At 39.9% G+C, this 24,031-nt stretch overlaps 1 long non-coding RNA gene across 1 annotated transcript; it reads right to left on the bottom strand.

Annotated features, from left to right (window-relative positions):
• Window positions 1-838: 838 nt before the first annotated feature.
• On the bottom strand, window positions 839-23,194 carry LOC115611175. The gene is made up of 4 exons (XR_003992493.1): window positions 23,127-23,194; window positions 5,319-5,377; window positions 1,368-1,474; window positions 839-1,126 (listed from the first exon to the last, which is right to left on the bottom strand). It is a non-coding gene; the product is annotated as an uncharacterized LOC115611175 (long non-coding RNA).
• Between the last annotated feature and the right edge of the window lie 837 nt (window positions 23,195-24,031).

The raw sequence follows: 24,031 nt of genomic DNA, 5'->3' as shown, positions 1-24,031 counted from the left end.
AATGTGCCATTATCACATTAGTAATTAAACTTGTTTATTCAAAATCCTCTTGCCTTCCTTCCTGACTGCAAGTCATTAGCTATTTAAACTCTCATAGGCATAATTTTATTTTCTCATACACACTATTGGTCTTACCTTTATTTCTGGTTCACAATATTTTGTGGGGTTTAACCACTAATTTAATCTCTTTTAAATATATTTGATTATCCATACTTCTTATTTATTTATTTTTCATGAATACTTCCTATCTCTACGTGGTCTGTATGCAAAGAGCTAGCTGGTTTAGAAATATGTGCGTATTTTTGCAGTGTGTAAATACATTAAACCCAACCTTTTGGTTTAAAGAGCAATAAGGTGGTAAGGTAAATAATTGTCAGTTAGGAAATGCCACCGTTAAGGATAAATATACAACTTCAGTTAAACCTTTTGCACACACTTTATCAAGTAGCCTTAAATTACAGAATGACAGATTTTTTTTCCATGTGCCCACTTTACTAATTGCAAAAGCAATTATATTCGTTGCATCCACAACTTGCATTTTCTGCCTTCAACCTCACTAACCAGTATCTGTTTTCATGTTCTGTTTAGCATCCCATCTTCCAACACTGCTCCAAATATAACTTATCTAACTTTTATCTGATTTCTTACCAGACACAGGACACTATATTTTTGTGATGCCTTTAAGAAGGAGTATCTCAAGTTGTGGATTTAGATCCTTTGAACACCTAGACCAAATACCAAATAAAACAATGATGAAAGCTTTGCTTCATCAAACAGGTGTTTGGAGAAGAAGCTGTCATTCTTCTGTTACAGGTAGAAAAAGTGACAATAGTCATCATGATTTATTAGAATCCTGGTATCCAGTGATTTTATTATATACCATAGAATCATAGACTGGTTAGGGTTGGAAAAGATCTTAAGATCATCTATTTCCAACACCCCTGCCATCTCTCACAGTCTCTGAAAACCAGTTTCAATTTCCAATCTCTCCCAGGAGTGTTCATTTCACTCAAACCCGGGATCACAGATGTGGTCCTGGCATGCGTCTTGTCCATGCTCCAACTCCAAGCTGAGATGACACAGCAAAGAACATCAGCTTTCTGCACCCTCTTCTTCAGCTTCTTACCTAGTTTGCATGAAAGGAAAGATCAAATTGTAGGCCAGAAGATAGCTGTGAGGCACTCAAAGCAGACTCCACACCTAGACAGAAAGGAAGGCTGGACCATCACATTGATCGATTCATCACCAGCCTTCTTTCCTGCCAGTCTTACTCTCACTTACCAACCTCTTAATGAACCCTATTGGCTCTTCTAATAAATTTCAGGACTAATCAGGTCATTTATCCCAAGGTCCCTTGGGTCATTTACCTCGCAGAAAGCAGCACTACAAGTTTCTTCACAGCTGGGAACAGTGGTGACAGTACATTGCATTACTTCATGGTCAGTAAGAAACATAGGGAGGAATCACAGAAGTCCTGGAAAAAAACCCAAACAAAATTAGTTCATCAGCCAAATTCACTCACTGCCTGTGTTGTTTTAGTACATCCAGAGACATTTCTTATGCCAGCATGCTGCCATCTTTTCTCTAGTAGTCTGTCTTTCATTCCAGCCAAAGTTGAAGGAAGATACTCTCCCGTCACCACACCAGAGTTTGAGTCTCAGACCAGAGGAGGGTGGATCACTGCCCTCAGCTGACACATGCTGATGAAGAGTCTGGAGCAGAAGTTGCAGGGAGAGGTGTGCTCAGCTTCTGCTGTACCAGCTTAGCATGAGCACAGTGAGGAGAGAGGCTTTGCAAGGTCATCTACCCAAAATAAAATCCAGAGCATGTTAACTTTTCATTTATTTATAACTTAGCTAGTTATGCTGGGGTTTTCAACATAACACTAGAAAGAGATCTATCACTAACAAACTGCTGAATTTGAAACCCTTACTTCAAAACATGGTTTCCATAAAACATAGCTCAACAGGGACAAAACTGCATTTTTTCCTGCTAATCACCTTCATGAAAATAACTGAACCACTGTTTGCTGGAACTTATAAGTAAATCCCTCTCAGACATATTCAGAAAAAGAATCTCCCGAAAGAGAGATCTGTCTAGAAACATAAATAAAATTGTTTACCCGTGGTGAAGCTAAAGCACTGAAATCAGAGACTTACAGTATGAAATGTCAGACTAAATTGACTATATATTTTCAAACGGCTAATCCTCAACACCACATAAAATGCATGTAACATACACAGTTGAATCCGTACACACATTTATATGTTGTGTTTAGTGTTAAATTTATAATTTTCTTCCATGTTCTCTGACTTTCAAGGTGCAGAAAATGGAGTTTTCAGCACTGTACAAAATGCTGCAGACAGATGCCTCATGTAGTTGTATATGTGTCTCTCATTCATTTTGCAGCAATTCTATGATGGAAGGGAATACTTACTGGAAGCATTGCTGGAAACCCAACACTCCTCTGGAAGGACAGCTCAGAGCAATGAATATCATTTCAGCAAATGGCCGCAAGAATGGCCCTGGCTTCTGCAAATGTACCAGTACCCACTACTGAACTCATTTTACAGAAGCTGCAATACCTGAAGATTGCATTTTCACTGGAAATTATGACCTTTGCAACATTTCGGACTACTTCTAAAAGCAGTACTGCTTACCATCCTTCCCAGCTTCATATGTTGAAAATTATGAGATTCAGAGCTGGGAATGGCCCTATCACTTTTAATGTAAAGCTCACCAATCACCAAATCTGAGTTTAGTTGAACATTTGTAAGTTTGAACCAAGGGAGATGATACACCTAGAACTTCATATTTTTCATGCTGTTTTCCCCTTAGTGTCAGGACCCTGAGCATGCCTGTCCAAAGCTAGAAGTGATAGCCTGTCCCTTCTTTCCCTTGGGATTTGCTTTTAAGCTGAGGCTTCACCACCAGCCCTCGTCTGTGCTATGTTGCAAGTTCATCACACCTATGTCTCTGCTTGGACTTGTACATTCTTCCTTCAAGCTTTCTTCACAACAGTTCTTATCAACAAAGGTAGACTTAGCCAGATGAGCTCATTAACTCCAGAAAGGGGATGTGCTCAGGGTCTTGAGACTTAGAACACACATGCATTCTGATAAATTAAATAAACTCAAGAGTTTTACAGGGCTACCTTTAGACTGATCATTTTCTCAAGCTCCATTTGTGCACTCTGCTTTTTTGATGTCACAGCATTTCTAGTTCATTTCCATGCTCATGGAAGCCCTGGCTTTACTTCAAGTTTCTTGTTTTTTATTTTATTGCTGAATGATCTCCACTGGTCTTCCAGGACTTCATGACTGTTTATAAATGTTACTTTTTTCCCTCCTTCCAATTAACTTTTTTGCCTGCATAACTAGACAGACTTCAGATCTCAGCAGTAACCAAATTTGTAGGACAGCGATGTCTTGGGGTTTTTCACAGTTTGGTTTTGTTTCTCTACAGCATATTTTAAAGGGAGCCATTTACTCTGGCTGTAAAGCCCAAGGCATTGGTGATTTAGAGCTATAACAATATTGATGCAGATGAGCCTCTGTGGAGATATTTGATGACATTATGTAAATGTAATCAATGGGCTCAATAACGCATAACAATAACAAAATACTGTTCACATTATATATAAATAAACACACATGGACACATGTATGTGCTTCCTACATGATTACTGTAACTATGCCTATTTATACTACTGATCTTTCAGTTCTCTATATGCCATCTCCATTGTGTCTGCTTATACAGCCTTATTGAATACATAACATCTAACTAACCTATTAAGATCTTAACTTAAGCCAGAAAAGCATGAATCTTCTGAGAGGAAGGAAATCAAACTTGAAATTAGAGCAACTCAAAATTGTTAAATGTTGCAATTCCAAATTTTTAAGTTTCTTTTTTAAAAGAGAAACCTTTCAACAATTCTTTGTTACATTCTGTCTACATTTCAACTTCAGTGGAGGAAGCTGAGATCTTAGTCTTCAAAAGGAAAGAAAGAAAGAAAAAAGGAACAAAATATTGTTGGAGGTTTGGCTGTCAGACTGTGACATTAACTCTCTAATCTAAAATGTATGCAATTATAGATTGGAGCTGGATTATCAAGTAGTACAATAAATGGGCACTTCAGGATACCTGTAATCTGCATAGACTTCTGGTGAAGCATATACATGCTGAAATTTATATGTGACTCTTGATCTTACAGTACTGAACTAGATCTCTCAACAAGACCTCAGGCAAAACTCTTGTCCTTCATGTTCCATACTGTGAACTACTTAGGCCTCAATGTCATACAGTGTGTCACTTCGTGTTAGTGCTTATATTTATGCTGCAGGTGATTAAGAAGTTGGGTCTCAATGTAATCATAACTGGAAGATTACACAATGTGAATTATATTATGAAAATACATGATATTTCTCAAAAGATATAGTATAGCATGATATTATTTCAGTTATGAAGGTCATAAAAGGATGACAGCCACAAAATACTACTGGTGGGACAGCAGTGGAAGAAATCTAGTCTAGTGATTAAGGCAGAAACATGAGAACAAAACTGGCTAGAGAAGAAAAACTGATATTTCACCATTTGTTTCTGTACTGCTTCAGGATATACTTTTCATAACATACTGTAGAGAGAACCAAAGTCATTCCATCATCATTAACTAGGTTCAAGGAATGATGATTTTCACCAGGACACCACTTCTGATCTGATGCAAGAACTCACAGGGGTCTCCCTGCGAATGAATTAATTCGCAGGGTCTCCAAGCACCACATAATTAGTGAGGCTGTGCAGTCAGTCTCACTCTGGCCTAGTTGAAATGTATTGCTCAAAATGAAACAGGTCCTAAAAGAATTAGAACGCTCAGGTGGAAAGTGGGGACTCAAAGTTTATTTGTCTGGTCTGAAAAAGCAATAAAGGTTGCCCAGGATGCCTCATGTTTCTCTTTGAACAAAAACTGCATCTTAGCACAACTTTTACTAAAACAATTTGGCATGTGTTCAGGTCTTTGTCTTTGGGATATCGGAGTTCAAACACAGTCTCTTCTTTTTCTGTAGGCATTTTATATAGATGGTGGAAAGAGATAGTAGTTGACAATTTAGATTAAGTTTTAGCTGGGCTGAGTAGTCCTCTGGAGATAATTATCTCTTCCTGATAGCTATTTAGTGAAGCAGTGTTGACTACACTCATAACTTAGTTGTCTCATTTAGGTGTTTAATGTTCTCAGCTATGAGTTTCACCTCTCTCTTTAAGTGTGTAATTCTCCCTGATATGGAAACTATGAACAATCAATGAAAAAAATTATCACAAACCAGATGATAGATGCAGTTGGTTCTATATTGGTACCAGAGCAGAGAAGCGAAGTATCTTTCTGTGTGGAGAACATAAACAAAATGAGCACTGGCAATTATTTTTGCATAGGAAATAGGGAAAAAAGAAAACAAAGAAATTCAGAATGATAAAATTAACAGATTTCTAACAAAGAGAGTGCACTGAAAAAGAGAAAAGCTGAACTGGAAGGAGGAAATGAGATGAAGAAGGGACATGGGACAGTACACTTAGTCTGATAAAAGACAAGAAGCAACCTCTGTACCGTGTTTCAGTATAACCTGTCTTCAAGTGCCACTAGGAATGTAGACAAAGAGAAGTGCTAACTAAATTCCCTTCCCTTTCTTCCAACCTCTTGAAAAAGTATTTGGGTCAAATTTCAGGCAAAGAACTGGAGGGACTTTTTTCTCTACTCAAATGAGTTCCTTATTCATAGCACAAGTTTGAATCATGAATACGTTCCTCCTCTTATCTTTTTGAGTTTAATTATCATGTTATCAGCAACTTGGAACTTGACATAAATCTCAAGGTAGAAACTGCTTGAGAAGTTTGGTCCAGTGATTATTCTTTCTTTAAGAAAAGGAGAGGGAGAGAGAAAAGAAAGCCATAGAAGTCTTTGAAACCGCTGGGGTCAAAGGAACTGTGCTTTCTTCTAATTGTCCCAATAAATTTTAAAGATGTTATTACTCTGTAGTGATTAAGAAATGGTAAAAAGAGATGCGGTGCTATAACATCAAGGCCATCAAGCTTAATAGTCCTTAACTGATTGCCACCGCGCTCCAACAAAAACAGACATGCTGTTCTGTCCTTTCCCGTCCCTCTTCTGTTACCCTTCCCCCTCACTCGAAGGCTTCTAAAACCACCTCTAGCCAAACCAAGGGGAATTTATACTTCCTGCAATAAAATCCAAAGAACAGAACAGTTGGCAGCTGAACTTAAGATAGCTAAAACAAACATTGTGACATTGATGTGGGGAGGGATTTGGTTATTATTACAACACGGCATGACTAGTTCTGCAGGGAAAAGATGCAAGCAGAGCTTTTTTTTTATCAGCATGCAAACAAAAGGCTTAAAAAAACCCAAATCCAAACAGTAAAACAACAAAAACAACACTATTTGGTTTAAAAATACCTAGAAGAAAAAAAACAAAACAATGGACAACATTTACAGTGCTGACTGCCTAACATTTAGAGTTGAATGACTGAAATTACATGAAGATTGTTCCTCAGAGATGCTGTTTCAACTAGGCCAGACAGGATCATTATTAATTCATCTTCTCTGACAAGTACAAAATATGCAAAAGAATACAATCTATCATAACAATCCTATAAGCAATATGCTCGATTTCTCTGGTGTATTGAGTCCTGTTATCTGTGATAACTTGTAACAGTCTTCCAGAAACCACCCGACTTTAAGTTGAAGGCTTCATCAGACAGCCCATCACTGTACAAACTGGGGTAGTGATGGAGAAATTATAACTAATCAAAGGTTAGATTGATGACAATGGGTGGTAAATTTATAACAATAGCAAGTGGATTAATACTCCAGTGTTTCATGCTTTCTTGGTTATTATTTCACAGCAGAGTATCTTAACATTGTAGATTCCAGCATGCTTATCCCTTATGTTTCCATAAGGTTCATGGACAACCTCTAACGCTTGTTTAACTCCCCTTTAAAATACAGAATTCCCATGACAGAGAGTTAGGAGAGAGAGATTCCTAACCGCCACCTCTCCTCACTGAGGTTAGGCACCTAAATTAGTGGCCTTTAGATTAGATAGTTATTAGAGCACTGATTGACTGGTCTTGACTTTTTCCTGAATCTGATGCCTTCTATTGATTTCTCTAAAATACAATGATGTTTTTGTCTGCAGGATCCCATTATAATGAGCACTATACCCTTAAACACTATGTAGGGTTAAATAAGCAATCTAAGTTCTTGTTGTTTGCACTTGCTGTTCTTTTATCCTGTGTGAAAAGCGACATTATCTGGCATAATTTGCACTGAGTTGAATCTATTTTTCTGGGTAGAATTAAAAGCTTGAGGTGATATTGCAAGATTGCACATGCTGAAAAATGTTACCATAATGACAGAGAAAATTACCACCCATCCAAAAAGGTATGGAAAAAAAAAACAAAAAAAGAGAGTGTTTCCTTGTTCCGTGCTAGAGAAAATGGGTTCAGATTTGGGTTAATCAAAGATTTAATCAAAAGTGTCAACATTTCAATTGAAATGAGATAAAAAGCATATAAAATACAGGTTGTCAATGTTTGGAATGCATAAAATAAACAAATAATATAATGAAAAATCCTTTCACACTTTTTTTTTTTTTTGCTTTCCCCAAGAGGAATCTATTTGCTCCACCTGTCCCAAAGCTAAGTAGCTCTGGCTTTAAAGGAGAGGAAATACTCTGCTTCAGATTCCAGCTATAAAAACCCACTTGTTTACCACCATTTTCAGTTAGCTATACCGCACCCAGGTTATTGCACAGTCCTCTTCCTGGTAGATACAATAGAGGGCAAAGATAGACTAATATCTCGACTGCGCAAGAAAGGAGTGGTGGAAAATAGGTTAGTAGCCTAGGAAAAAAAATAACACCTCTTCTTCCTAGATGGGTGGTGAATCAGCAGTTCCCACAGCTCCAGATGCTGCTTCTGACACCCAGATGGTTCTTTGGTGGTTTTTACCTTTTCCGAACAGGTGTGAAAAATCTATTTGATGATGAATTGCACTGAGTTTCATGGTTGAGTTTTCAGTTAAAGAAGAGAAACCCACTGGTGCTTTTTCACCTGAGAAGTTTTGTCAGGGACATTGACATAAGCCAACCATTAACCACAATTATCTTCCAGGTTCCTTGTTTAAAGTACCTTTTTAAGTTTCAAAACAAATATGTGGGGCTGAAGCAAGGCCCTTAAAAGAACAATTCTCAGCCATATTGTAATTTATATGTAGCTCAATGCAATACAGCCCTGAAAGTGTCCACATTGGGAATAATACTTCCTATCATAGACCCTTCCACTTGTGTCTTTGAAACTGGAGTTCAGGTTCTGGTTTAGCTTAAACATGAGCTTTAAGTTTGGCATTTGTTTTGATGGAGCTAAATGTGTGCAGGAAGCTGCCTACAGGCTTGACTAACTTTCTGGAGCAGAACATAAGAGAGACATCCTGAAATGTACAGTTTTACAATCATCATACAAGCTGGGCACTTCTTCCTTTGAGCCTAAACTAATTCCATGAGGTAAGTACAAAAAAGCAGCTACACCATCTCACACTAAAGGTCAGTCTAGCCCACTTGTAGATCCCCGTGGAAGAGCTAGGGAAAACATTCAGGGATACTTTCCCAGAATACTATCCCAGCTGCCAATAATTTGTAATTCAGTGATGTTCTAAACCAGACTTAGAATTTTTGTATTTAATAGCCCTCAATGGATTTTTCCTTCATGAACTGGTCCAGTTCCTTCCTGAACCCAGATCCCCCACATCCTGTGGGGGGTGATCCTACAGCTTAACAACATGCTGTGTAAAGAGTTGTCTCTGGGCTTGATTCCTGATGCTTTCACATGACATCTTCTCCTTCTGCAAAAGGCAGTGAACAATCACTACTTTTTCACTTGTGTTGCTTATGATTGTACAGACTTTTATGATTACCATCTATTCTCTGGGTTGAACAGTCATGATCGCTTAGTAGCTACCCAACAGGAGATGTCCATCCATTTAATCATCCATTCTCCAACCTGGTGTTCTTGCATGGCTGACAATGCGATCTCACAGATTAGATTTATACTTTATGGCCACATCAGCTCTGTCAGAAAGTGTTTCAGCAGTCTGAAATATTAGGGTTTCTAGAGAAGTCATGCCAACTTTGAATCTTTTGTGCAAATTATAGAACTGATTATATTCTAAATGAGCATCTCTTTCCAAGTCTTTCTAATTTCCATTGTCCAAGACAATGTTCTGTCTTCTGCTGGGACAAGAAGCATAAATACACAGATCTTCCAAATTAAAACTGGGAAAAGGGAGGATGGGACCTTGCTACCATACTGCGTGTAGAAATAATCAGAGGAATATTTACTGTTTGAAGAATCTGCCACTGAAATGGCACAACATGACCTACTATATCTACTTCCAGAAACCACACAACTTTAAGCTGAAAGCTTCATCGGAGAGCACATCCCTGTACAAATTGGGGTAGTGATGGAGAAATTATAACTAATCAAAGGTTAGATTGATGACAACGGGGGGTAAATTTATAACAATAGCAAGTGGATTAATACTGCAAAGTTTCATGCGTGAATTGCCTCAGGCTTTCATTCTATCTGTGTTCATGTGTTGTTTTCTACCTTACCCATTGTTTACAACTTGTCTGGGACATGTACAGCTCTTAGCTGTGAAAGGCCAACATAAATAAAAAAAATTAGTAACAAGTGTTTAGCCACTTAATTGTTTCTCTGTATTCAATGGAACTTTACCTACTCCTGCAAGTCTGACCATGTCCTTCCCCATCCAACAAGAGTCTTGCATTTTACACTGTTACTTCCCTATATCCACAATCAACCAAGCCTAATAATTCCCTGGTTATTTATAGTTTGGAAATGAATTAAATAGCTAGTGTAAATGTTATCCAAATACTAGCAGGAAATTGCTTATGATTTTACAAAAATTACATTCCATAAAAATATTGTCAGTTTTAATCAGTTATGGTTAATAACACCTAATGTCTTTCCATTAGCAGATTGTGATCTTAAACCTATGCAGCTTTAACTAACTTAATAGGAAGATATACTTAAGCCTTGAAGGCTGACGAATTACAGAGGCACCATGCTGTGCATAAAGGTAAACCATTTAGGGGCTGGTTTTGTGGCAAGGAAGAAACATCAAGTGTAGGCCATCACGTCTCAGTGCTGTTTCACACAAGCCTGTGTGCAAAAATCATTCTGTCCCCTGTGGATGCTGAGCAATAATGGTATAATGGAAGTTTATATGAATATAAACTTATAAGCTTTTATATATATGTCACTATTAGTGCCTTTGCCATAGACATTTAGAGGGGATGGTTGGCTGTTCAGCAACTTCTAACTATGTTTTAAAGGGTGTCTTTCAATGCACTTTTTAAAGGACTGATTTTTCACTGGCAGCCATGAGAAATTCTTTAATATTTTCCTATTCTCTTTAAGGATAGCCCAGGACAATTTTTTCAGCTGGTTTTAGTTAAATAAACATATGTGTGTAAGCATTCTGGTCTTCGTCATGGCTATGCTGTCACAGGGAATAAATTGATGGTCCAGATCCCAAAGAGGTAACAGTCTAAATGAGAAGACTAAAGAGAGATGGATGTAGGCAAGCAAACATGTAAACTACATCAAAACAGCAAAATTACTTCTGGTAGGCAGTTATGACTCTATTAGACCAAAATGCATTGGAGAAATCAGTATGTGTTTTACTGACACTGAAGTTTTTGATGCTATGTCATTGGCTGTACTGGCCACCATTAAAATATCTGCAGTTCTTTTTTGTCACCTAATGTTGCCATGAAGGATAAATTCATTCATGGAAACAGCTTTAGAAACGCTTTGTGGCAGAACACAGCTGCATTGTTACGGAGAATGTGATGAACAGGACTGAACTATGTCCTCTATTGCAAGCCTGGGGTGGGTTGTTTGCCAGGTAAATTGGAGTTTCTTGAAGTGTGATTAAGAAAGGACAAGAAAAGAACTGTTGAAATATTGAATAAAATATTTCAGAAGAGCTCCTTGAATTCAGCCAGTAAACTCTGCTGAATTACTTGTCCAAAATATAATCTTCTGCGTTAAAATTTAGTAACGGTTGTGTATTCTGTTCCACGTATTTGCAAGTAGCAGACAATGAGAGATGAGCAATTTCACCTAGTTAGAATGATTAGCCACTAGAGTTTCTTAACAGATGCCAGGATTGTGTCTTACAGACACTACCCATAAGGAAACAAAGAAAAGCCCCTTGGTAGCTTTCAGAGAACAGTGAGAGCATTAATTTTTGACTCTGATTAGTATATAATTGGGAGGGGGACTTCAGCCAGGTGTCTTGAAAGAAAGGTACAGGAGGAGCATATCTTCATCCTATGCCAGTTTTCAGACAGCTATAGCCAAACCTGTGGAACAGGAAGAAGGAAATAACAGTAACACTGGCTAATGGGATTCTGAAGGGCCCTGCTCATGAACACAGTAATGAAGAAAGCAGAAACAGTTCCTCATTTTCTGAGTTTTAGAGTTTCGGTAAGAGTATCTTAGTAGATCTCTCTAGTGGTTTTCTTACACTGTGTACCATCTGAACTTAAGCTATAAGTTTTTGAAGTCAAGGGCAGTGTCTAAGTATTCCCCCTTCTGGGCTAGGACTAATGAACACTATTTAAGTCAAGTGATAAATTAAGAAATACAGAAGATGCTGATACTTCGATAAGCTGATTTCTAGCCATTTCATCTGGGTTATCTGCATAAATTTTTTAGCAATGTTTTATGCTTTAGAATACCTTCCCTTTTTCATACACAGGAGCTCATTAATGGATGTTATCTACTTCCAGTGGAGGCCTGGAATCACCATTAATATAACGGCCTCCAGGGAGCAACTAGAGATGCTGCACAGTTAGTCTTGTGTAACAGAAGGAGAAATGTTAAATGTGAAGCTAAACCCTTGTGGACAGTCTAGTGACATGGATGTATTTCACTTCTACCCACTGCATTAGGGCCTTACAGGATGGCTGCTTGCAGTGGGAAGAAAAATGTCTCTGGGATCTGCAACCCTGCACAGTCACGTATCACTGTAGCATCAAGCTAGGATCCCTTGTACCTGTGGCTATTTTCACTGACATGATTTTGTTGGTCTTTACCTTTGAGAAGAAAACAATGGCTCCATTTTTTTTCCTTGAACAATATTTATCTTTAGCAGTTTTAAACCAAAGCCCATGGAAGGTAATTAACATTGATTTCAGTGAATTTGGGGCTGGGGACAATTGTCTGTGTATCCCAACAACAGAACAAGGGGCACATGTTGTCTTTTGCTGCTCCTGTGCTGAGGTGGAAATCTTGTAGGTATTCTGCAGACATGGGCAGGACAAAGCATGGCAGGAGGAGAGGCTTAGTTATAGCTATAACTACTTAAGTTTAATCCATTGGAGTCTAAGTGTTAAAGCCCATCCTTGGTTTACAATATCATCCCACAGTTGTTAGGATGACAAATTACTTAACCTGGATCATCTGACTTTGCCAACTATAGGACCCAAATCCTAGTTTCATGACTTTCCTTTGGAAGCCAAATCAGAGACATAGTGCAGAGCTAACTGCCAGGCTTAACTCATACACAGGGGTCCTTGTGTTCTCCTCCTGTGTCCACACAACAGTGTGGTGGTGGTTGGGCTTATGTATCCACCAAGGGTTGGCATTGGAGCAAGCTGCAATTAGGGCAGCATATTCACTGTCAAAACAGATGTCCCTGTCTCATCTGCAGGGATTTGGTCTACAGGCCAGAGCCAACCCGTAGGCCTGCAGCTGGCCTTTCTGATTTAGACCATCCAAAAAGCTCCAGTTAAATAAATAATTGCTATATAGTGAATTAAAAGCTCTGACTTACAGTTACTTAAAGACATTCACTTCCAGGCTCAATTGAAATTTGAGAATATAATACGGAAAGAGAAATCTATTTCTGACACAAAGACCAGGAAAATGCATGAGGACTTTTAATGAATGAAAAGATATAAAATGGTCCCTTCTGACCAGAAAGTAAAAATAAAGTAGTGAGAAACAAACCTTTTTTTCCTTAAAAGCCTGCAATTTCTAACCTGCTGAGAAGAAGGAAATGCTCTAAATTCTTCCCTGGTTAAAGTGTTGCAGCAGAAGGGGAAGATCCTGACCAAAGGGACACAGAGGGTCCTGCATTTGACATTTATGAGTGGGAGGCAACATTACCAGATGTTCATAAAAATGTAGTTTCCAAATTGAGTTCCATGAAGCCAAATAACTCTTTCATTTGGTTTTCTGTTTCACCCATTCACTGCGCTACAGTAAGGTCTACCAAGAGGATAATCTCATACTGCAGGGGGCTGGGGTTCAGCAGCTAAGAGGGCTTTTCCTTCTCTGACTGCAGTTAGTCCTCAAGCTTTTATGTGACAAAGTACAGGAGATCATAAGCTGCAGATGGATAGATCTCCACAGAAGACCTATGTACAATCCCATGTCAGCCCAATGCAGCATATGGTCAGACCTCACTTGGAGAAAATCAGCTCAGTTACCAAATCAAGTCACTACAATATTTTTCTTGGCTTTTCCCTGTTCTCCAGAGTAATGCATCTGTAGGAATTGTACTTCACCCACACTACTGTCCTCAGTGTTTCCTCAGTATCCATATCTGCATACCCTCCCTGTCTGGGCAGCAGGTTGGAGACTCCAGTAGTCCTCAGGGTCTGTGTAAGGAACAAAGACACTCTGAATTTCTAGATCCCACTCCATAGACCTGGCTCCTAAATGTCAATCATTGTAGCATATCATTTCTAGGCTCCTAAATTTCTTTTCAAATCTGACCTTCAGCATCTCTGATATCTAAACAGTGGTCTGTTACTATATCTATGTATGTCTATATCTATATATGTCTGATATCTAAACAGCAAGACAGATGGCCTCAGTATCTTTTGCTACTTGATGTACAAGGGAACTATTAAAGCACTTGGCATGGCTTCAAATCATATGGAAGCAAGGAAATTATTTCACTAATGCATCTCCACACCCATAAAAACTAGAGCAGCCACATACACAGACCCAGCCATTTCTCCTGCTTTTCTCTCCCTCACATAAGGAGGGGATCCCAAAAGGATTTTCTTACTGGGAGTTGAACATGCAGCCTTGACAAGACTAGCTGCACTGAGGCTACTATCATCCCAAATTCCTTTACTACGCCCTTTGCAACTAAGCATATATGCATGTGTGCATATGCATATGGGTGACATAGGGTGCTTGAAAACCTCTTCCTTTGTGCATTGCTAGTCCCTAGGTCATAGGATTTAAACTATCCCTTCTGCCGCTCTAAACAGAGACTGTTCCCTGTCTTTTGTTCTAACAGCTGTGGGCCGCATCCTGCCAGCTGTTTGGTAGATGTCTGGATCAGCTGTTAGAGCTGCATGTCGGCTGGAGCTGCAACAGGGCCTCTTGGCTCAGCTACAAATGTCCTCACGTATCTTGGTTAGAACTACTCCTAAACAAGCCTTGCATTAGCTCTCAAGATGAAGGAATGAGTTTCGAAGTGAATTAATCATCTCCATGGGAAAACAGGGAAAGGAAAAGAACCACTAAGATGATGGATTGCTCTGAAAGTGAGTTTGGGTTATGTATGTATGTGTCACCACAGATGCATTTCTTACATCTGTGCAACAAATGCTATGTATTTCAGGTAGGAGCCCTGGTTTGTCAAAGCCCAGCAAAACAAGGTTGGTGGAGATTTAGTGCTGAATTTTCAAATCCAGTGAAATGGGACTGGTAACAATATCTTCAGCTGCTTTAAATAATCTTAGTTTATTACATGCAGCCTTTGCAAACCAGAGTTGCAGGCTAGTCAGAGAAGAATGGGGAAGAAGACTAGCTGAGGCAGAAGGCAAAATAGGACCCTTCCAACTTTAACCTGCTGATGTGTATAAAATCCAGGCCAGAGTTGTAATTACTGAGGTGAAGCAAGCCAGGTACATGCTCCCTACGATACTGTGGGACTTTAACACGATGGAATTCACCAGGTCCTTAGAAACAGCATGCCCTTGCACAGGTAGCCTGGAAAACAAGAATTGAGTGCAAGCCAGGATAGTGGCAGTTTTCTGATGACAGTTTAAATCCCAGCATTCTTAATAACTTTGCTACTTTCCCAATACGTCCACTTAACGTGCTTATCCTAGAGCTGCAAACTGACTCCCAAGGCCTCCCCAGGTGTCTAAAGCATCAGCTGTCAACTGTCTGGCTGTCAAAACACGTTGCTGCACCTCTGACAGCTTCTTTAATGCAGTCTAAAAACTGTCAGTGCAAAACTCTGTGGCATGTTGGAAAATGGCAATGTAAGGACTTCAGAACCTATGCTCAATGCAACATGAACATCAGTAACCAAGGATGTAACTTCAAATAGAGACTAAACTCCTCCTATCTCTGTGTCATCATATGATTCACATCCATTGCTAGGAGGAAGTGAATGGAGTTACTGCCTCCTATCTAAAAGCTGGAAGTTGCCTTCAAGTTGCAAGCCCTCCCACAGACAAAGTAAAACAGCTCCTGGTCAGACACGTCAGTGCTTGTCCATCCCTAGTCTGTGGGTTTCATGACAGAGATGAATGGGGTTGGGGATGAATGAGCCTGGGAGAGAGTAGGTTGAGGATTCCTCTTCCATTTTTCCTTTTTCTCCCTTCCAAAACACTGATGCATGCCACTATGCCTGTCCCAACTTAATCCTCAGCAGAGCAGAGTTGAAAGCAGCAGCAGCGTAGCCTCATTTGTGTGCACTCTCTCATCCGAGTTACTGCCTGCTAGAGTCTGTCAATGCTGGTGTTATCCATATCAATGAGTCAGGTCAGTCAGAGGCATGCCAGCGTCTTCTTTTCCCTCTGTCTTCACTGTGCAATGCACATGTGGCATGAGGCCCCTTGCTGCCAGGGGCAGTGTTCTGCATGGACAAAGCAGGGTGGAGCACGTGTCTCCACTGCTGGACAGAGATGAGAGGGGTGGTTAGCAGAAGGCAAAGGAGGAGAAAAAAAATCCTCTGTTCTCTCAATTTCTGATTGTTTTGTTGTTGTGGTGGTGGTGGTTGCTGATTTATGGCTGGTTGTCTTCAAGCTTTTCTAGGCAGAGCTTTTTTTGCCCTCCACGCTTGTGCAGTGTTTAAGACTGCAGCCACAGTATGTTATCACAACAATAGTAATGATAATGGGATTCGATGTGAAACTTTAATATGCTACATATCAAGCAAGCCTGTTTTCATGCAGAAATCACCAGTGGATGCATGTGCAGAAAGATCTGTGGGAACTTGGTAAGTATTATCTGAGAAAAAAGGGACCTATAGAGAACTGACTTGGTGGAAAGGATAGTAGCAGAGCTCACACATGTGACCAGAAGGAAAACAAAGAGGCTCTGGGAGCTGAATGAAGCCCATTGTTTTCTTTCCACCAGACTTTTTATTTTATATTTGTTTCTAGTGGCAGACACACAAATGTGTGAGGCTGTTTTCAACCTCTGTCATGTTACAGACAAAGCAATTGGATAGAGATGAAGGGAAGAGTGGTGCCTCACAAGCAAGTCCAGTGGCAACTCTTTAATTCCCAGTAGGACAAGTATTAAATCTAGAAGTTATACATCTATACATGTGTGGGTGCACACAGAAAAAAAGAGGTGTTTCAGGTGCTTTCCTTTATGTAACCATAAGCTCTATCCAAGTGTCTGCTGGATGAGAGCCAGCCAAGTGAAAGAACTCAATGAGGAAACATGCAGAGGATGATGCTTTTAATCCTGGCAAACTTTTCATTGTTCTTATTTTCTCAGCCCTTTACCCTCCCAGCTAGCATTTATCTGCTTATCGTCTGCTCACAAAATGAGCTTTCGCCCAGTTCTTCAAAAGACAAACCTCTGTTCCACCACCAGAGCCTAACTTTGATCTCCAGGCTCTGCAGGGCACTTACCCAGACAAAAGTGCATTCAGAGATGTCCACACCTGTTCATGCCTTAAAATTCCACATCTGGTTATTTCATACTATATCAGCTGTATTCCTATGTCTCTCACTGCCTCTGTGTCTCAGAGCTGGCACTCCCAGCTCGGCGGCGTGCAGAGCACAGCTGAACCAGCGATATGGTGACTTTCTGATTTTAATGTCTGGACAACACTGCCATTTCTCCCCCTACTTATTAGCACTGCTTTCCTGCAATCTCTAAAGGGATAGCTGTAGCATGCTTTCTCCCTCTTGCTTCTCCACCACACATGTTCATATAGTCACTCAGGGGTTTGAAATTTTGGCGTTAGATTGGTGCATGTCAGGAGCTCCACAAGCTTTTCCAACAGGGACCAGGAGGATTTCATACATTGAGTTGAATAGTTTGAATAAAAAGAGACCTCAAAAAAGTTTGGGTAAAAATGCACATCCGGACTGTGAACAGAAAGGCATTAGAGTACTTTCCTATATGTCAGCTAGTTCCAGAAGATAAATGCCAACTTTCACTGAATGAAACAAAAGTGCTTAAAGACAGCTAAGGATCCAGGGGTGGGTGGCCTAATCCTTCAGCTGTTTCTTCCAAGTCTCCATAAGTGTTCCCACTCCCATGGTTTTCAGAGAATTTCCTTCGAGACTAGTCAACCGCCTGATAGTATTTTGATATCAGGTATTTTCTCAGAGTCTCCTATTACCTTCAGAAAAAATAAAAAGAGGAATTTCTTCTCTCTTTCTTCTTTTCTGTTTGCACACAGCCTCCAGACACACATTTTAATCTTATGCCCATTACAGTCTAGCAATGGCACACTTTTGGTAAGTGATCGTTTACATGACTTCCTATATAAATCAGTGCACTTTAATGATTGCTTAATTAATCTGTGTAATGTGCCTGAAATCACAGTTCTTTTTGCTATTGATTGCTCTTGCTTGGATTGCTCTATCTTCCAATACCTCCATTAGTAAACTGGCGATTTTAAAATAATAAACTGCAATGTTTCAAAAAACAGTCACATTTATAGGTCTTTGTTACTTCTCTGTCATGACTGTAGCTTCACATCCAAGTCTTCGCCTACCCTCGTATTTGCACTCCTGTTGGCAAACTGACTCCTGACTGGAATATCAGTCCTGGATTTGTTTCTTTGCCAGTTCTGAGACAGTTTTGCGCTATATTGTCCCAGATTTCAAGTGGCACAGCCATCTCAACAGCTGGTCCTCTGAGTGCACTTTCATTTAGACGTGTTTTTCCAACTGCTTTGAATCAAAAAACAACACCTTTTACAGGAGGTCTTAGGACAATTTAATGCAATGCTGCCCCAGTGGCATGTCATTTAAAAGCAAACAAGGATGAGACTGAACACTGAAAGCACACTTATTTCTCCCATTTTATTTGCAGCTGTGGGAATTGGTTGTTTGTTTCATTTATATATTTTTGCAGTCATTTCATGGAATGTCTTATTGAGACTTATGTGCCACCACTGGTCAATAAGCTACCAAACAAGTATATCGATCTAAATAAGATTTCTAGAGATTCCTGTTTTCATATGCTTTGTTCTTTTAGAAGGAGTTACTCTTAAACAGGCCACAGAGTTACCTCTATCTTTTTCCCTTTTTTTTTATAGAGTCCTTCCAAAAGTCTGACATTTTAAAATTACTGTTATCAGGAAGGGAGATCAAATTCCATAAGTAAAATATTTGTAACTCAGATGTGCTAGAAGAAATAATATGGCTCTGACAGCAGGTCAGCTGTGTGAAGACATAACTGTAAAAAGAAATCTTTCCTAACTAGCTCCGGTACAATCTAAATACGTGAAACTCTTAAGATTGGAAAGAGCACTTTTCTCCTGTGAGAAACACAACAGAATACAACTGAGCTGAAGGATTTTCACAGGTGTTGACTCACAAAATCTGTACCTTGGACATTATAAAAACACACTATCGGAGTCTCACACTTGAAACATTTTGACAGAACACGTGTAAGCAGTTCTTGAACTGGGCATATGCTCATCTCTCTTACCGAAAGAAGTCTGCAGTCTCTGTTCAGAGCACTTTTCTTTCCCTGTGAAGCTAATGACACAGCCTGGTCTCTACCCACAGGGAATCCTGCCTGTTGATGCCCACAGATGACTGAGCAAAGAGCAGTGGGCTTCTCTGGACCTACTCTGACAGAGGTGTGGGGTGATGGGTTCCCACAGGTTACTTGATTGGACATATCACTGGCAGGGCTCTACCTGTACAGCACAGGTGAGTGGCTGCAAGGAGCTCACAGCTCTGGAAGAGAAAGTCTGAGCTAGATTTGTTATGCCATTTCTAAAGGAGATAAACTGCAAGACGAAAGAGACAGTGAGCTGATATGGATGAGTAGCTTTCCTTCTGGAGCAAGGTAGGGTTTGGTTTTTATTCCCTTTGCAAATGCACACAACGGAGAAAAATGCTGCAGATCACCTGGCGGAGGCACAGAATTACCTGTAGGAGATCCCATTGCAATAGCAGAAGATACTTTTCAGTGGATGACCAACAAGAAGCTGCCTCCTTGGCTGCCACTAATCCTTTATCATTCGAGAAAATCTTCCTTGTTTATATTTACTTTAATCAAATGTTTATGAGTGGGAGAAAAACTCCTGAAGCATCAGCCTGTTAAAGGCTGCACATTGTGCTGTTGCTGGGGATGCAAAAGCAGAATACAAGGCTGTCAAAAAAGTCAAATCAGAGTAGTTGGGGATCAAAGAGCACCTTACTCTACAGATCACGCTGACTGCACGTAGAAAGCAGCCTGAAATCAGGGAAAGGTCTCAGCAGGAGGGGGATAAAGATTTGCCTTTCCCTGCTTTATAAACTATCGTTGCACTTCAGGGATCTTTGATCTCATTACAAGGAATGGAAGGGAGGGGAATACCGGGAGGACTCTTTGTTCCACTTAACGTTATCTCAGTTCTTCATCTGAGATGCAGCAACAAGTTTAATTCAAAGACAAATCGTGTGAACTCCATGTGTGTTCCTAGGCCCAGAATCCAGGATATTTTCAGATGAGAATAAATTACAAAGCACCGTGGAAAAAGGGAGTGAAGTTACACTGCTGTTAGCAAACTTAGAACCTGATACTCTTAATAATTTTAATAGCCTCATATTGTAATTCCTCCCTAAAACTGTTGTCTTTGGTGCAGACAGAGGACAGACAGGAATGCCTTTTTATCTAGCCAGTTTCCCCTGGTGTGACGGGAGTGGCGGTGATGTCAGTGTAATGCTCTGAAGAATAATAATGAAGGTTTAAAAAAATACAGTAACACAAAGAAATGCAGCGCTCCGACCACAGCTGGTCTACAGCTCCTTACCCACTATAAAAATATGGGCAAGGAAATGGAGGAGAGGTTTTTTGCTGTGTTTTCCAGAGCCCATAATCGAGATCATGAAACCAAAAGGCTACTGATTTAACAGATGCAGGTAAAGCTGAAGTTCCTGTTTCTGTTCCTATTTGTTCCTTTGTGAATCTTTTAACATAGATCTGGATGACAAGATACTGAACCCATCAGCTGCATAAATTAGTTGCATTTATATATGCAAGTCTGTGTCCCCCCTTCACACTTTTGCAGCTAGGACAAAATTTAATGGCTAACGCACCGTGTCCACTGGGCCAGACACTCACTGTGAGCCAATCTTCATATGCATGTGGAAGGTATGATGGAATTAGACAGTCGTGGCTGCTGAGCAAGAGACGTCTAACAGCATCTTATGTCTGGTACAACACTCACTCAGTAAACTAGTGTTGTGGCTATCTGACCTTATGTTGCTATGTCACACCTGAGAAAAGATACCTGGATACTTGATGTGCATGTATGTGCTGCAAACTCACCTGGAAAATAATTTTTTCTATTGACAACCCTGGCTCACTTCAGAGAAGAAGTGCTGGAGAAAGGCAGTCTGATCATTTGGAGCTGTTTGCAGAAACTGGTAGGGAGACATGGTGTAATAAGCTTATTATAATCACCTCATTTCTCTTGCAAGGTGCGAAAAATCCCATGTGAGCTTCTCAGCTTCTCTTTCTATTGACTGGTGAGAACACAGGGTACACAAAACGTGGAAGAAAAGGGCTTGATATGATTCAGATCAATAGCCGATGTTCCCTAAAATTTGTAAAGGATTGGAGTCCTGCCAATAAAGTAACCCAGGTCAAGCCTTATTCCAGTTCTTTTATGTATATACTAGACCTTTAGCAGAGAAATGAGGTACTTGTTTTAATCAAATCAGTACTTCTTTTTGAAGCTGTGATTTCAGATATATCCTTTGCCTCAGAGAGACAAAGGAGGAGTATTCATGTCATCAAACTTCAGACATCTAAAGAAGATCCTTAGAGGAATGTTCAAACTCCCATTGACAGCAGCATCAACCTCAGCTCCGGAATCATAGTTAGCAGTCTAAATTCCATTAGGTGTAAATGGCCTTGAACTGAAGGGAATTTGCAACCCACAAGGAGCCTAAATGAAATGTTCCCAAGTTACAGATATGCTCTGTAACTGTGCAAATATTACTGCAAATCAGTGTATAGATCTTCATGAGAGGCAACTGAGCTAATAATGACAGTTACCAAGGTCACAAGTATGGAGCTTTGGTTGTCAGGAAAAAGCAACTTATACTGTTAGTAGTACTTGAGGGTGGGATTGAAGTGTTCCTAATATTAAGAGGCACCACAGTTCTCCACGGAGACAAAGTAAGAAGCCAGCTATCTCCCACTGATATTGGCAGGAAATGATTTTGTCAGGATATGGTGGGATCACTTCCGCTGATCCCCATTCACACAGCAGGTGCTGTAATGCTGTAACTTCCTGGCACGTAACCTGGAACCACTGGAAGACCTATGACCAACAGCTGGCACCTTTAGAACCGATTATTCCCTTTGCTACCTCTGCTGAACTGGAGCTTTCTGGAACAGTATGAATTAATTCCCAACAGTTAAGAATTGTGCATAATTCATTTATTCATGTGCCTGTAAAAGGCATTAAAATTTAAGAGACTGAAATAAAAATGAGTGTAATTGCACCTGTTTTTATATTCTTTCCCATTCTGCTCTACCATTTCATTTTTACTGCCATTTAAATGGCACAATGTTTAATTGAAAGCTCTGAATTGCTGATTGCTGTTACAATACAACTTCTCAGTGGGGAAAAATACACCCTTTGTAAATTATTTGGAAATGAAGTGGTATCTTTGCTATGCACAATCTCAGATACGGATATGGAAAGCCAGAATTAGAGCTGTGATAGTATCTATAATTTCTGGCTTAATGAAGATTCATAGGACTGGTTTTAGAGAGCAAACTGTGTGAACCCTGTCAGTGTTCTGGTATGTATTGGGACACACAGCACACATTTCAGCAGGACTTATCCCACGCTGGGTTAACTGCCAATTAGTAACCTTTAGAAATTTATTATTTTCTTTAATCGTAACTTCAAAAATTGAACACGACAAATTTCTAAAAAAGAAAAAAAAGAAAAAATAAGACAGTTGAACGTAAATCAGACATAAGGAAATATAATTTAGAAAGCTGCACATAGTAGAACTTATGAATCCAGCCAAAGGGCTGTTGGTCACACCACGAGTGATGCTCTACGTATGTAGCACAACATTATACAACACCACTGTGCAAAGTGAGGCAATAATGCAGCTCTCCCCCAGCTAGAGTAGGAAAAAGGAGGTGAGGACAATGGGGGGAGCTCATGCTGCTGTGAAACACCCATGATCAGGGAGCTAAGCAGTGACTTTATACAGTGATCTCAGTCTGCCCTTTCCAGAGGCTTTGAGCCAATGAAGGAAGGTGCCCCAACTGTGTAATGGTGTGTGGACCAGGCTCCTTTCTGCCAAACATCAACTCTAGTGAGAATTTTACATGTTTTGGAATAAATTGTAAAGGAATGATGAAGCATAAGGCTCAAAGGCTACTTTTAAAATAAGAAATATCCAGTAAGGACAATTAGGGTGAAATACAGCGTTTGTGTTCAGGATTCCCTGCACATTCCTGCTGATATTAGGATGGAATGGAGCTGTTTGGGTTGTTTTCTCATTTGATTCCTGATCCAAGACTTTGGCCAACATTTGCAAAAATGACAGATACCTGAGCTGGGCTTCAAGTTGTCTCCAATTAGCCTGCAGGTTTGATGAGTTTTTGCTAAATTTGTGCCTGAAAAAAAGCACAAAATTCAATGTATATTAGTTGTTATGCATTTTATTTTTTAGAAATATTTGCTTCACCTGAATGCAAACCTGAAGGAGAGGGCACAGGAGGTGATATTTCTTGATAAAATCTCTGGGAAATAAAACTGCTGATATTTTCACATAGTTCTGTTTTCCAGCCACTGTTACGTTTTAATGATATGATCAATAACCATAAAGATAGAAAAGGGCATTTCCTACCACACAAAATACAATAGGCTGAAATATAAGAAGTGGTTTCTGCATCCCTTTAACTAGTGGTTAACCTCATTGAATTACTGCACCTGCCAAGGCTGTGAGAACTAAATACAGCTGGTGTCAGCGTCTGGCCAACTGAACCCAACCCTATGTTAATTTGAGCAGATGTAAGCAACCACATGGCAGATTCTGGCATGACGTGATGAGACTGCTTCGTCACAAGCTGGAGTCATTGGTCTTGAGGTGCAGAAACCAGGGCAAGATACATCTAAATGCTTCTCTCTCCTCACTGAATCCAGCCCTGACTAATCCGCAAAATCAGGAAGTAATTCAGACTGGAAGCGACCATATCCAGGAAGCTTCAGGAGGACCAGGAGTCTACTTTCACCTCAAGACCTTTCAGAGCACTTGAGTTGTCAGGCAGAGACAAGGAAAGAAGAAAGGGAATTAGGGGATAACTTGTCTAGGCATCCTCTAATCAGAAGCGCTGTACAAACAGAATAAACAACAGCTCTGTAGCCCCAGGAGCAAAGGACAAAGTAAGACAAGACTCAGGATTGTAAGAACAAAGAAACTGTGGTCTTGGAAAATAGCAGCAAAAGAGAGTTT

This window comes from Strigops habroptila, chromosome 1, assembly GCF_004027225.2.
Source record: "Strigops habroptila isolate Jane chromosome 1, bStrHab1.2.pri, whole genome shotgun sequence".
Classification (NCBI taxonomy): domain Eukaryota; kingdom Metazoa; phylum Chordata; class Aves; order Psittaciformes; family Psittacidae; genus Strigops; species Strigops habroptila.
Note: the sequence above shows the minus strand (reverse complement) of the source record. Positions and strands in the feature narration are given on the sequence as shown.